This window comes from Palaemon carinicauda, chromosome 44, assembly GCF_036898095.1.
Source record: "Palaemon carinicauda isolate YSFRI2023 chromosome 44, ASM3689809v2, whole genome shotgun sequence".
Classification (NCBI taxonomy): Eukaryota; Metazoa; Arthropoda; class Malacostraca; order Decapoda; family Palaemonidae; genus Palaemon; species Palaemon carinicauda.
Window position 1 is genome coordinate 51,198,644 of NC_090768.1, and position 13,545 is coordinate 51,212,188.

The window sequence follows — 13,545 nt, forward strand, 5'->3', positions numbered from 1 at the left end:
AGTTACGCAAAGTTTTCTAGGAAATTAATCGCAACCGAGTTATCATGAAAGGGTGGCGGTTTTTTTTTTTTTTTTTTTTTTTTTTTTTTACGTTATGCAAAGATTCCACCTTCTCTAAACAGTGTTTGACCGATCCGTATGCCAAATTATTATTATTATTATTATTATTATTATTATTAATATTATTATTATTATTATTATTATTATTATTATTATTATTATTATTATTATTACTGATTGAAGTCTTTGGCTTCCTCAGTGACGTTAATGGTAAATGCAGTGCTGTTGAAAAGAAGAAAATTATAATAGAAAGAGTGTGTTATAAGATTAACGTCACAGAAGCAGTCATAGTTTTAATCAACCATGGCTTATTATTATTATTATTATTATTATTATTATTATTATTATTAGTAGTAGTAGTAGTAGTAGTAGTAGTAGTAGTAGTAGTAGTAGTAGTATTATTATTATTATTATTATTATTATTATTATATACATATATTATTATTATTATTATTATATTATTATTGTTATTATTATTACTAATATACTCATATTTATTATTATTATAATAATTATTATTATTTTTATTATTATTATTATTAAAAACGCAGCTGTAGAAGTCAGAATTCTATCATTGCTGTTTTTAATGTTTTTATCTATATACATACTTCAGACAAAAAATTTGAATTCGGTCACTAATTATTATTATTTTTTCTTCATTTTCTACAATAATTCATTCCGAGAGGGAATAAAACACATTTAATATTTGATCACTGATGATTTTTTATCCTTGGGTTATTTTTAAGTTTTTATAGTTTATATATGAAAGATTTATTTTAATGTTAGTGTTGTTCTTGAGCGTAGTTTTTGATGTCCTTTCCTCACTGGGTTATTTTCCTTGTTGGAGCCCTTGGACTTATATCATCCTGCTTTTCCAATTATAGCAAGTAATAATAATAATAATAATAATAATAATAATAATAATGGTAATAGTAATAATCATAATGGTAATAGTAATAATCATAATAGTAATATAATAATAATAATAGTAATAATAATAATAATAATAATAATAATGTAATAATAATAATAATGTAATAATAATAATGATAATGATAATAATAATAATAATAATGATAATATAATAATAATAATAATAATTTCATTCCGGAAGAGTGAAAAAAAACAACAACAACAACAAACACAATATATGTATGACATGAGAACACGTCTTTCACACTCAAATCGATTGCTCGTAAGTACTGCCCAAGGAAAACCCCGGAACTGTACTTGCGGAAACCATTTCCATGCCTTCCGCTTCCTTGCGTTAAAGTTGAAAGTCCCTTGCCGGACTGAGTGTTGCATAATTTATTAACGATAAATTGTGAAATTGTTTGCATCCTAATGACGCGTTTTTTTTTTTTTTTTTTTTTTTTTTTTTTTTTTTTTTTTTTGGATATGCAAATTAAATGAAATGCATGTCGTTGTTAGTTTATATTAAGAAGATTCATCCTAGCTACAATGTATTATTGTTATTATCATTAATTATTATTATTATTATTATTATTATTATTATTATTATTATTATTACTTGCTAAGCTACAACCCTAATGGGGAAAGCAGGATGCTATGAACCAAGGGCTCCAACAGGGAAAATAAGCCCAGTGATGAAAGGAAATAAGGAAAAACTACAAGAAGTATAAGAACAATAACAACATTAAAATGAATATTTTATATATAAACTATAAAATCTTAGAAAATAACAAGAGGAATAGATTGTCTTATTGTAGAAGAAGAAGAAGAAGAAGAAGAAGAAGAAGAAAAAGAAGAAGAAGAAGAAAAAGAAGAAGAAGAAGCAGATGCTTTCTAGAAGGAATTAATCACCGACATGAGTTGGGAGCATATCTCACAGTTGTGGCATCAAGCGAACTTAATGCAAAGGGATGAAATTAAAAAAAAAAAAAAAAGAAGATGGAGGCCGTATGATGTTACCACTTGGAAGAAACAATTACTTTTTAGTGTCGAATTCACCATACGTTTGAAATAACCCTTGCTTGAGGGTACTCTCAGGCACACTGTTCTATATAATTTCTGTTCCTCTTGTTTGTTAAAAGCTTTTATAGTTTATATCAGAGATATTTATTTTAATGTTGTTTCTGTTCTTGAAATATTTTATTTTTCCTTGTTTCCTTTCCTCATTGAGCTATTTTCCCTGTTGGGCCCCTGGGCTTATAGCATTCCGCTTTTCCAACTGGGGTTGTAACTTAGCAAATAATAATAATAATAATAATAATAATAATAATAATAATAATAATATAATAATAATAATAATAATAATAATAATAATAATATCAAAGTTTTTTATCAAACATGTAGCAAACATTTTCATGTTGAACAGGCTGACATAAGTCTTTTTATAGTCTATAAATGAGTTATCTGTTTAAATGATGTTAATGTTTTTTAAATATTTTATTTTAATTTGCATTACTTCTTATATCGTTTATTTATTTCCTTATTTCCTTTCCTCATTGGGCTATTTTTCCCTGTTGGAGCCTTTGGGCTTATAGCTTCTTGCTTTTGCAACTAGGGTTGTAGCTTGGCTAATAATAATAATAATAATAATAATAATAATAATAATAATAATAATAATAATAATGATAAATCGACTGTTTATATGTGTAGATTTTTTGTATACTGTAGGTTCGAATCCTTACCTGGGGAGATACACTTACCCTATATAGTGATATTAAAATGAATTTGCTGTTAAGTATTTGAAAGCTTGTAAGTCTCTTAATCATTCAGTCTTATGCTTATCAAGAGGCTGAAATTAAGAGTTATGAGATCTATCCGTGAGAAAATGTCACTTTGTGCTTTACCTTAAGGGTGTGTCTTGGGAGGGATAGAATCTTCAAATAACGAACTAGCCTAAATGCGATTTATGTTGAAATTGATGAAAATGTAAAAAAGATAACTTAATAATAGGAAGTCATGTATATTAATGAAGTCACCATATACAATACTTTCGAGAGATGTTGACAATAGTACCATATTAAAACGACTGGATTTAAGGCCTTTTAAAGGTAATGGGGAAAAGAAAAATATATATATTTTCTTCAAGGCAACCAGGACCCATTAAATTAACGAAATTAAAAAAACTTAATATAAGTCATTTATTAATGAAATCACCATATACTGTACTTTTCAGAGTTATTGACAATATTACCATACTACAACGATTGTATTTGAGACCTTTTAAAGGTAATAAGGAAAAAGAAAAAATATATATTATTTCTCCTCGGTCACATGACCCATTAATATGTTCGACATTTAAAAAAAGAACTTAAATATGAAATCATTTATTAATGAAGTCATCATTATACAGTATTAATATTGACAATATTACCATACTAAAACGACCCGATTTAGGGCCATATTTAAAGGTAATAGGGAAAAACGAAAAAAAAAATATATATTTTCTCCACTGGTAACCTGGCAGGACCCACTTTCCAAAACGAGATTTTTCCGGTAAAGGAAATATCCCCAGTCCAAAGGAAAAATATTACAGTACACACTCTCACACTTACATTATTTTAGGAGCTTCCTCCGGCGGCCATATTTTCCCTCATAAGGGAATCCAAAGAAATTGGAATGAAAATATGTTTTTTTTTCTCTCTCCTCGCGAGGAGGATGCTTGGGAATGTTGTGGTCCTCGGGAGACTGTGCAGAGTGAAACGTCGTTTATTTACCTATGTAATGAGAGTCTCCAAAGAGCTACTCTCTCTCTCTCTCTCTCTCTCTCTCTCTCTCTCTCTCTCTCAGTAGAGGCTGTGTCCTTGAATCCACTTTTATGTTTAATCCATTTTTATGTGATGTGTTTTAGAGAATCTCTCTCTCTCTCTCTCTCTCTCTCTCTCTCTCTCCAGGGATCATGACCCCAGAGAATTAAGACCGTACTGTTTCAAACAATTATTTTAATTAATGTGATCCTAAAATATGTAATATAAACCAAACAGATAAAAGAGAAACATCGTTATATATATATATATATATATATATTCCCAAATGTTGAAAATCCATATTCTTCGTATGTTGAGATATATATGATAGCATTGTATTCTTATCAATGATTGTTATTGAAAATGTTTAATATATCAATGAGCATAACTGGCTTTCTCTGGTTTAAATATTCTTTATTTAACATTTATATCGAATTACCTGTAAGATCAGACTTAATCGGAATTGTGGTATAAAAAGAGATTAATTATCTATCCTGAGATAGGATACTTGACGCTACTGATACCCTTATTATTGATGTTGACATTAGCTCTTATCACAAGCAGCGCAACCTTGATTCTGTTCGGTAATTGAATTTTATCCAAAATTATCTGCTTATCAGTCCGCGTATTACTAAGGGTGTCTTTGAAGGAGCTCTTATTATCTTATGTTATTTTGTTTAGGAATATGCGGATAAATTTATGCATTCTTGTCCGTATAGAAATTAGATTTTGTTAAAGATTTCAAACCTCTCTCTCTCTCTCTCTCTCTCTCTCTCTTCTCTCTCTCTCTCTCTCTCTCTCTCTCTCTCTCTCTCTCTCGTTTTGATATTGTTACTTTGTTTAGGAATATGTGAATAATATTATGCATTGTTGTCCGTATAGAAATTAGATTTTGTTAAAGATTTCAAACCCCTCCCCCACCTCTCTCTCTCTCTCTCTCTCTCTCTCTCTCTCTATCTCTCTCTCTCTCATTTTCAAATTGTTTTGTTTTAGGCTTACGTGAATAACCTCGTTTAGAATTCTTGTTCATTATTAAAGTTTGATTTTGTTAAAAGATTTCAATCTCTCTCTCTCTCTCTCTCTCTCTCTCTCTCTCTCTCTCATTTTGAAATTGTTATTTTGTTTAGGAATATGTGAATAATTTCCTGTATTCCTTTTTTCGTATGGAAATTAGATTTTGTTAAAGATTTCAAACCACCTATCTCTCTCTCTCTCTCTCTCCTCTCTCCTCTCTCTCTCTCTCTCTCTCTCTCTCATTTTTTTTATTTCAGAATATTAGAACAGAGAAAAATATGCTTCCTTGCATTCAACCAGTGTTTATAGTCTACTGCAACAACCCGTTCTCCTCTCAAAAGGAAGAAAAGGAGAGAGCAATTCTCTCTCTTTTCTTTTTCTGGCAAACTTTCTGCGTCTTTTTTCCTCTTTAAAGGTTCTCTTAAGACCCCATTGAAGGCGAGAGAGGTTTTAAGAGAGTCTCTCTCTCTCTCTCTCTCTCTCTCTCTCTCTCTCATAACAGTAGAAATTATGTACTCGAATTAACTTATTTATTTTTATACATTTCTATTTTATTTATTTAAGAGAATTCTCTCTCTCTCTCTCTCTCTCCCTCTCTCTCTCTCTCTCTCTCTCTTATGTAGAGGTTGTGTACTTGAATAAGCATTTATACTTTTTATATATTTCTATTTTATGTATTCAAGAGCTCTCTCTCTCTCTCTCTCTCTCCTCTCTCTCTCTCCTCTTATGTAGATGTTGTGTACTTGAATAAGCATTATACTTTTTATATATTTCTATTTTATGTATTCAAGTGAGTTCTCTCTCTCTCTCTCTCTCTCTCTCTCTCCTCTCTCTCTTCTTTATATGTAAGATTTTAGAAATCGAGATTTTCCCAGTCTTTTCTAATTATATCGTTGTCCAAAGAAGCAACAAATGGTTAATGGTTAGCGCGTGATGATACCTCGTGAAAATTTATATTTATATTTTATTTTATGTTTCAACATTAATTATCTTTTATAATTATTAAGGTTTTTTTCTGAAAGAACATAACTAAATGTATTTATTGGTGTTAAAATGATTTCTCAGAATCTATGCTCCATTTTATTGCTTTTTCCAACTAGGGTTGTATCTTGGATAGTAATGATAATAGTAGTAGTTATTATTTAGATGCGTCAATGCGTTTAGAAATAGTAAAGCAGTGGTTAAACTTTTGTGTGAGAGAGAGAGAGAGAGAGAGAGAGAGAGAGAGAGAGAGAGAGAGATTGAAAATCTTTTTAACAAAATCAAACTTTAATAATGAACAAGAATTCTAAACGAGGTTATTCACGTAAGCCTAAAACAAAACAATTTGAAAATGAGAGAGAGAGAGAGAGAGAGAGAGAGAGAGAGAGAGAGAGAGAGAGAATGGCAAGTCTCAAAAATATATGTTATTATTATATTATTATTATTATTAGCCAAGCTACAACCCTCTATTCAATGAATATTGAGCAATGAAAGTTTCAGTAACTTTTAAAGCTATGAGAAAAAGCTACCAGATTTATATCTGATAGCTGGAAAAGCAGGATGCTACAAACCCAAAGGTCCCAACGTAGAAAGCAGCCCGGCGAGGAAAGGAAATAAGGAAATATCAAATAAAGGATTATACATAACGAATACAAACTATAAAATATATATGAAAATTAGTGACAACTTTGTAATAAATCAGCCATAATAAACTATAGAACAAGACTTATATCATTCTATTCAGTGGCTTACTTTCCTTTTGCTTTTGGCAAGCAGAAATTCTATGAGGACACTCCAAAATCAAACCATTGTTCTCTAGTCTTGGGTAGTTGCCTTAGTCTCTGTACCATGGCCTTCCACCTATCTTGGGGTTAGAGTTTTCTTGCTTGGGGGTACACTCGGTCACGCTATTCTCTCTTATTTCTCTTCTTTTATTTTTGAGTTTTTTTATAGTTTATATGTGAAGAATCTAATTTGATATTGTTACTGTTCGTGATATATTTTATTTTGAATATTTATTATTCTCTTGTTTATATTTTTCATGTTTCCATTCCTCACTTTGTGTGTTTTATCCCTATTTGAGTCGCCTGCCATATAGAATCCTGCTTTTCCAACTAGGGTTGTAGCCTAGCTTGCAATAAACACTAATAAATCAATGGAAAAGAATCTACGAAAAATTCTAAACTTATGAAGTATAGAAATGCCTAATCACTCTTCTTCCGTTAGTTTCTCAGGGTCGCAAAGACCAATAATGCTATCTGTACTGATTAAGGGGGATCGGTTGAGTGTACGCTAGAGATAAAGAGCAGCATATCAATTGTTTATTGGTGGAGTAACATCCGAGTTTGATCGCTTGGATTAGATAGAAGATGATTCGGTAACGGAAAAAAAAGGTTGTTTTTAACTTTTTGGGGATTTTTCATCAATACGTGTTTTGTGAATATTTGTGATGATTTTGAATATGGTAGTAGTAATGATGATACTAATCATGATAATAGTAATACTATCTACCTGTATATAAAAAAGTAAGTATAGATATTATATAAGTATATGTATATATATATATATATATATATGTGTGTATATATATATATATATATATATGAGTGTGTGTATATATATATATATATATAAATATACAGTATATATATATACATATATATAAATATACAGTATATATATATATATATATATATATATCTATACTTACTTTTTTTTATATAGGGTAGATAGTATAACGGTAAATATGAAAATAATTTTCAATGAATGTTACGCATCCTAATTTAAGAAATGAACTCCAATCATTCTTTAGTGACAAGTATATTAATATAACGCCTTTGAACCACCCACCATCATTTTCACCTCCAACGCTATCGTGACGACCTGTGACGTCACAGCGTGAGTGATGAATGCGAGTATTTTGGCGGTGTTTGTGTTTTATGAGAAAAAAATATGTTAATGTTTTAGTTGATAGGTTCCTGAAATAAATGTGTGTGCTTGTAATATGGTCCACTGTCTGGTTTAAGTTGAATAGCGTCTGGCATATTGCTGTGTGTGTGTCTATATATATATATATATATATATATATATATTCCGTAGTTAAGTCAGTTGTCTTTGGTTGATAAGTCTGTTATATGACGTATTATAAACATATATATATATATATATATATAGTGTGTGTGTGTGTGTGTGTGTGTGTATGTGTGTATGTATGTATGTATGTATGTATACTTATAATTAGCATCGCCAAAATAAGTACATTATTGTTAGTTTTATATTCCAACCTTGGCACAAAATGACATTCTGAGAGAGAGAGAGAGAGAGAGAGAGAGAGAGAGAGAGGAGAGAGATTCATTTCTCCGATTTCGCAATGATGTGTATTTTGGGGAACATTTGAATACAACGAACTATGTACGTTTAATGTATGAGGGCCAAATATATACAATGGATATTTCAAAACATTCACGTGTTTGTTTAAAATCTTACTCAGAAATTAACGTTTGCATGCATCATCGCCGGACGTATGACATCATTATCCAAACGTTTAAATAGTTGCAGGCTGAAAGGCAAATTCATGAATGGTTTTATTATAAGCACCGTAGTAAGTCATCCTCCTCCTCTCACCTGCGTAGAAAACCAAGGTCACTTTACTACAAAACTGGTTGATTCACAGGTAAACCTCCAATAGCCTCCCTCCTTTTGCTCGCTTTGTGGGGCTACTACATCCGCTCTGACGTCATAGCGCTAAACGTTGTAATTATGCAAAAAGGCCTGTAATGGCGACTGTGTTTGCATGAACGAATGAAATAGCCAGTCATGACCCCGCTACCCTACTTACCCAATTACAAACCTTTCTCCCCCACTGCCTTCATTCCGCATTCCCTCCTCCCCAGGCGACCAGAGTCCGGAGGGGGGAATAGTAAGGAGATTCATACTCTCGTTTCGAGCATTGCTTCCTTCCGTATACTAGGTTTTCTTAGACAGTCTAGTGGGCAGTCTTGTAAAGATATGTGGGCTCTTAATTAAAACCTATAATTTAATTTGGTTTATGCCAAATATACAATTCTTTATTAAAACTGTAAATGGACATTTGAATTACTATAGGTTGTATGTGACGCAAGTTCGAACAGTTTCGAAGCTTTGACTTTGAGCATCGACCAATATCGTGTCTGCCAGGAGCACGACGTTATCCTCTTCTCTTGAATCTTACTTTATAAATAAGTGTATTAATTTGCTAGTTTGCGAATGGTGTTTATATTCATTTGATGTATTCTTTGTTATCACAGGATTGAATGTCCCCAGAGAAACATTATCAATGGAAACAAAACTCGTAAATATGTTTTCTAGCGGTAGTGGCATCTAGCCCACCGCCAGCTGCCAGCTTCACGTTTCAGAGAACGTAGTTTTGTTTGGAGGATCAGAGGGAAGAGAACCTATGATGGATTGTACTTGAAAAGGAATAGCAGTTTGTGCCTGGTTTGGCATCACTGGCCAAAACCAATGAATTGTGTAACGTGTCAAGAGATGCTGATTGTTGTGTGATAGGTAACGTATGCGAAATTCGTTTCCGAGTATAGATATTCTTAAGCCTATGTGAACTATGTAAAATTTCTAAAAGGACTCGGCGGGGGGAGAAAACCATAATTACTGTTGTTTATACCGCGATTAGTCTTAAATGATGACTTTTTAGGGATTACGTATGTTAGTGTGCGGTTATTTTAAAGCAAGGGTAATTAAATCAATTATGCATTGCATGACCTGAACCACTACGGGGCCCTACGGTAAATCTGAAACCTTTGATTTCTCCAATCTCTCCTGGCGAGGAACGTTTCTCTGCGTGATTCACCTGACGAAGACAAGAGCTTAATTCGGGCGTCGAGGTCATTTTTAATATGGAAAGTCCATGAATGGGATCTGTTTGTCTAATGGATATTTCAGATTATTTATAGATAAAGTTTTATGTAAAACATTATAATATACACACGTTCCTTGCATATGAATGAGTTGATTTAAAAGGGCCAAGAGTATTTCCAGTTTTATTCACAATTATTGGAATCGCTAGGTATTTATTTACAATAATCTTGATTTAAATAACGTGGTTATATATTTACAATAAACTTTGAATAACGTGTTTGTTTACAATAAATTTTAAATAACGTGGTTTATTTACTATAACTATTTAAGTTACGTGGTTATTTATTTATGATATACTGGATTTACATAAGTGGTTGTTTATTTGCAATAAACTCATTTAAATAATCATGGCTGTTTATTTACTATAACGATTTAAATTACGTGATTGTTTATTTACAATAACAATTTAGATAACGTGGTGGTTTCTTTGCAATAAATCGCTTTGTGTAAGACTCGGCCAAATAACATATGCATATACTGTATACATCGGAATTCAAGACACGTCTTCGCTTAGAATCGATTTGAACTTTCTAATATACGAAGGGCTGGTTAAATTATAATACTTGTAATATTAATTTTAAGAAATTGTTTTCTTGCGAAATTTCTTCCGATGTGCGTACTTTAAACATGCAGCTCTCTTTGTCAACAATTAATATTAGAAAGGTTAAACATGCAGCACTCATTGTCAACAATTAATATTAGAAAGGTTAAACATGCAGCGCTCTTTGTCAACGATTAATATTAGAAAGGTTAAACATGCAGCACTCATTGTCAACAATTAATATTAGAAAGGTTAAACATGCAGCGCTCTTTGTCAACAATTAATATTAGAAAGGTTAAACATGCAGCACTCATTGTCAACAATTAATATTAGAAAGGTTAAACATGCAGCGCTCTTTGTCAACAATTAATATTAGAAAGGTTAAACATGCAGCGCTCTTTGTCAACAATTAATATTAGAAAGGTTAAACATGCAGCGCTCTTTGTCAACAATTAATATTAGAAAGGTCAGTTGAATTGTGAATTACACAACTGGTGTTGAGTGAAACTACTTTTTGTTGTGGTTTAGTTTTTTTATGTAGCGATTACTACGACCACTTGGTACAGTGGCATTTGTATAATTTAAACTGTCAGGTAGTTTATTTACGAGCGAGTTGCGTGGTTGGTGTTGATTAATGTTATGATTCGGTCATTGATTGATTTGAAGTTCAAAATATTGAGATACAGTGACGTGATGTCATTTAAAAACAACGCAAAGACAGCTCTTTATCTGGATAGGTCAAGATTTTCTTATATGCAAAGCAGTTCTTTTTGCTAAATAGGTAGTTAAAGGCTATCATACAGAATTGATATTTGAAAAGTGGTAATGTAGTCTCCCGAAAACCTTGAATGATAGATCGAATTGATGATTAATGAAAATGAATAGTGTTAAATATCTTTTTTATCTTGCATTATTTAGGTAATACATGCAAATATTAAGGGTTATTAATCTTTCAAAAAGGTTGTTTTATATATTTGGGAAATTTAATTATTTGTTCTGTCAAATATTTAACATATCATTACCTTAAGTTATTATGACTCAGATGAGTTTATTCTGTCAAATATTTAACATCTCATTACCTCAAGTTATTATGACTCAGATGAGTTTATTCTGTCAAATATTTAACATCTCATTACCATGAATTATTATGTCTCAGATAAGTTAATGGCTAAATAGTGCTGGTGGTTCTACCACTTTTGCCAATTATTGAAGCAGTGTTGGATTAGATAAGAATGAATGAAAGGTTTTGCCTACTAATTGGAAAATTTGTTTAGAAGTAAACACATAATTCAAATATAATTAGGATGAAAGATTTGTAGTAAAGGGGCAATATTGTATTAGGATAATCATTGCCAAAACATCTTTTTAATGATTGTATATTTGGAAAAACATTTCTTGATGAGATCATAATTATACAGGTATAGATATATATATATATATATATATATATATATATATATATATATATATATATATATATATATATATATTAGAGAGAGAGAGAGAGTATAGTATAGTATAGTATAGTATGAGAGAGAGAGAGAGAGAGAGAGAGAGAGAGAGAGAGAGAGAGAGAGTATAGTATAGTATGAGAGAGAGAGAGAGAGAGAGAGAGAGAGAGAGAGACAGAGAGAGAGAGAGAGAGAGAGAGAGAGGTCTCTCTCTCTCTCTCTCTCTCTCTCTCTCTCTCTCTCTCTCTCTCTCTCTCTCTCTCTCTCTCTCTCTCTCTCTCGTATCATGTTTAATTACATTGATGTTATCTTTTAATTTTCCAGAACAATACTATGCTGTATACAATATATAATCATGGTTGAGTGTTAGTGTTTGTAGTGTTTTATATATGCAGCAAATCAAATTTGGTTTGAAGTGTTCTTAAATTGATGTCTTCTATTATTATTATTATTATTATTATTATTATTATTACTAGCTAAGCTACAATACTAGTTGGAAAACCAGGATACTATAAGCCCAAGGGCTCCAACTGAGAAAAGTAGCCCAGTAAAGTTACACAAATTAGCAATAGCTATTTTTTTCATTTTCCAAAGGTTAGTGATGCCTTTAGGTTAAGTCATAATCCTCAAGTTCCCAATAATCCCTTATTTATGCTTATGGGTGACATCATCTGAAGTAAGTTGGAGTGATTCGCAGTAGATTTTTTTACAAGTGTCTTCTCGGAAGCTAGTACATGTGCAGAACATGTGGGAAGTTTTCAACCTACTACTTATGTTTTCCAATTACACATTTTGTTGTTCACTAAACAGAATTTGGCAGGAGAGAGGCTATGAAAGACCTTCTAAGAGCAGGTTATTATAACTTCATGTCTCATGTTATTAATGTGACTTTTATTATTGGGACTTCAAAAGTCCAAACTTGCAGCAATTTTTTTTTTTTTTATATTGAACAAGCTGACATAAGTCTTTTTTTATAGTTTATTTATGAAATATCTGTTTTGATGTTAATGGTTTTGAAATATTTTATTTTAATTGTTCGTTATTTCTCAGATCGTTTATTTATTTCCTTATTTCCTTTCCTCGCTGGGCTATTTTTTCCTTTTGGAGCCCTTGGGTTTATAGCATCTTGCTTTTCCAATTAGGGTTGTAGTTTAGCTAGTAATAATAACAATAATGATGATAATATGCTTTTACTTAAGTCTGCCAATTCTTCTTGTCTCCTCTCTCTCTTTATAAAGTTTTAAATTTTCTTAGTAAGCATATGGGGCACACTAACTCCTGTTGTTTTTAAGAAGTTGCTCGTTATTCTAGATGGTCTTGGAACTCTTCCATCTAACGGAGGGAGTTTTTAACCTCTTCAGTTCTTTTGTTTTTAACACCTTTTGCCTTCATTTTTCAGGGTTTTTACTTTTTACCTTTTTTGAAATCTCTATCTGTTAATATTAAGTTATCATGCAGTAATCAGATTTGTGTTAAGCATAGCTCAATTGATATAACAGTACAATTCTTATGTATAAAATGTAAATATTTTTCATTACAGTAAAATTATTTCCTTGACTAATTTGGTTATTCAATTCTACCATAGATTTTTTTCTGTTAGTTACAGAATAAAGTAAATCTTTATGATTATTGTTAGAATTTCCACCACTAACATACCTTTCCCCACTTTTGTACCTACATTCATAGTTAGGTCTTAATGAGCATGTTTCAATTTGACATTTTCTAGAGATCCTTAGCATCTCCTGCCTCTTTGAGCCTGTCAGGGTCCAGGGGCCATTTCTTTTTGAGAGCTCCATTTGTAATTACTGCAATTGTTATCTTTTCATAAGTTCCACATGCCCTTGCTAACTAACTCGACCATGTAAAT

General features: G+C 31.2%; 1 protein-coding gene across 2 annotated transcripts in view; it reads left to right on the top strand.

The window, feature by feature from the left end:
• The first annotated feature begins 9,160 nt into the window (after positions 1–9,160).
• The window catches only part of LOC137634318 (heparan sulfate glucosamine 3-O-sulfotransferase 1-like), a 46,897-nt gene continuing 42,512 nt past the window's right edge, over positions 9,161–13,545 (top strand). For both annotated transcript variants that reach the window (XM_068366685.1, XM_068366686.1), the window contains exon 1: positions 9,161–9,317. The gene's annotated coding sequence lies outside the window, so the exon portion shown is untranslated. The remainder of the gene's footprint in view (positions 9,318–13,545) is intronic.